Raw genomic sequence first — 2500 nt, forward strand, 5'->3', positions numbered from 1 at the left:
CCGGCCCGCGGGCCCGCCTTCCGGGCCGCGGCCGCCCGGTCGACCCGGCTCCGGGAGGCCGCGCCGAGGTCGCCGCCCGGCCCGCGGGCCCGCCTTCCGGGCCGCGGCCGCCCGGTCGACCCGGCTCCGGGAGGCCGCGCCGAGGTCGCCGCCCCGCCCGCGGGCCCGCCTTCCGGGCCGCGGCCGCCCGGTCGACCCGGCTCCGGGAGGCCGCGCCGAGGTCGCCGCCCGGCCCGCGGGCCCGCCTTCCGGGCCGCGGCCGCCCGGTCGACCCGGCTCCGGGAGGCCGCGCCGAGGTCGCCGCCCGGCCCGCGGGCCCGCCTTCCGGGCCGCGGCCGCCCGGTCGACCCGGCTCCGGGAGGCCGCGCCGAGGTCGCCGCCCGGCCCGCGGGCCCGCCTTCCGGGCCGCGGCCGCCCGGTCGACCCGGCTCCGGGAGGCCGCGCCGAGGTCGCCGCCCGGCCCGCGGGCCCGCCTTCCGGGCCGCGGCCGCCCGGTCTACCCGGCTCCGGGAGGCCGCGCCGAGGTCGCCGCCCCGCCCGCGGGCCCGCCTTCCGGGCCGCGGCCGCCCGGTCTACCCGGCTCCGGGAGGCCGCGCCGAGGTCGCCGCCCGGCCCGCGGGCCCGCCTTCCGGGCCGCGGCCGCCCGGTCTACCCGGCTCCGGGAGGCCGCGCCGAGGTCGCCGCCCGGCCCGCGGGCCCGCCTTCCGGGCCGCGGCCGCCCGGTCGACCCGGCTCCGGGAGGCCGCGCCGAGGTCGCCGCCCGGCCCGCGGGCCCGCCTTCCGGGCCGCGGCCGCCCGGTCTACCCGGCTCCGGGAGGCCGCGCCGAGGTCGCCGCCCGGCCCGCGGGCCCGCCTTCCGGGCCGCGGCCGCCCGGTCTACCCGGCTCCGGGAGGCCGCGCCGAGGTCGCCGCCCGGCCCGCGGGCCCGCCTTCCGGGCCGCGGCCGCCCGGTCTACCCGGCTCCGGGAGGCCGCGCCGAGGTCGCCGCCCCGCCCGCGGCCGGCCGGTCTACTCGTCTCCGGCGTGCCCTTGTCGCCTTTTCCGGGTGGTAAGCGGTAGACCTGTTCTCCCTGGCCTTCCTGTGGAGCGGCGAGAGGGGTCGCTCTGTTGCGCTGCCTCCAGTTACGTCATCGTAAAGGCCGGCCATTTCCGCGCCCCGCCCCGGTAGGAGGGGCGGCTGTTCTTCGGCTCTCCGGCGCCGCCTGACTTACCGGTACGACTGTAGGGCAGAGGGTGAGCAAGCGCTGAGTTCCGGAGCTCTACTCCCGGGCGCCCCCAGCGCTAAGTGGCCGGCCTGCGAGCGACCTAGGGCGGCTTGCGAGGGCAGGTAAGGCCCGGTCCCGACTCCGGTTCTCTGACAAAATGTTTTTTTCGGCGCGTTCGATACGGCGCTTTCCCGGCACGTTCTCGGCAGCCAGGCGAGCGTGTCCCCGGTGCCGGGAAGCGCGGAGCCGCGGAGCCGGCGGCGGGCTCCAGCGACGGTTGCCGAGTTGCGAGAGGGCTGAGGCGGTCCGCGCGGAGCGTGTCCCCGGTGCCGGGAAGCGCGGAGCCGGCGGCGGCGCTCCAGCGACGGTTGCCGAGTTGCGAGAGGGCTGAGGCGGTCCGCGCGGAGCGTGTCCCCGGTGCCGGGAAGCGCGGAGCCGCGGAGCCGGCGGCGGGCTCCAGCGACGGTTGCCGAGTTGCGAGAGGGCTGAGGCGGTCCGCGCGGAGCGTGTCCCCGGTGCCGGGAAGCGCGGAGCCGCGGAGCCGGCGGCGGGCTCCAGCGACGGTTGCCGAGTTGCGAGAGGGCTGAGGCGGTCCGCGCGGAGCGTGTCCCCGGTGCCGGGAAGCGCGGAGCCGCGGAGCCGGCGGCGGGCTCCAGCGACGGTTGCCGAGTTGCGAGAGGGCTGAGGCGGTCCGCGCCGCCGAGAGGGAAGGCTCGTGGCCTGTGAGCCCTTCGAGTGCAGCGCGAGAGAGAGGAAAAGGGGGGTGCCCCGTGCGGCTCGAGAGCCTCGTTCCAGGGGCCTGCCGCCGGCAGTGCGGCGATGCCAGCGCCGCAGCTGCTGACCCACACCTGCACGCAGCGCCCGCTGAGGCGTTCCGGGACACGTCGGAGAGGCCCCTGGGCGGGCCGGCGCTTCCCTGCTTCTCTGTCCCAGGGAGTGCGGGAGGAGTTGCCGGTGCTTCAGGCTCGAGTGGGCACCTCTTGCCGGACGGTGGTCCGCACCCACACGCAGTGTCCGCCGCGGGTTGCCTCCTCGGTGGCCGCGCTGGGCAGGGGAAGTTGGCTCAGGACTCGACCGATCGATGAGGCCGTTCGGGTCGCGTCGGTGAGGGCCCCCGGCGGGTCGGCTCTTCCGTGCTCCCCGTCATAGGGTGCATGGCGGTGTCCGATGTTCAGGCAGGGGGGTCTCCTCTCCAGTGCGCGTCCCGTTGTGTGCGAGGTGCTGCCCGCTGGAGCGGTGAAGGGAGGCGTGTGCGCTTTCTCTGCCGCTTTCCTGGGGCTTCTTCACCGAAGCCG

This window comes from Apteryx mantelli, unplaced genomic scaffold (assembly GCF_036417845.1).
Source record: "Apteryx mantelli isolate bAptMan1 unplaced genomic scaffold, bAptMan1.hap1 HAP1_SCAFFOLD_86, whole genome shotgun sequence".
NCBI classification, from domain to species: Eukaryota; Metazoa; Chordata; class Aves; order Apterygiformes; family Apterygidae; genus Apteryx; species Apteryx mantelli.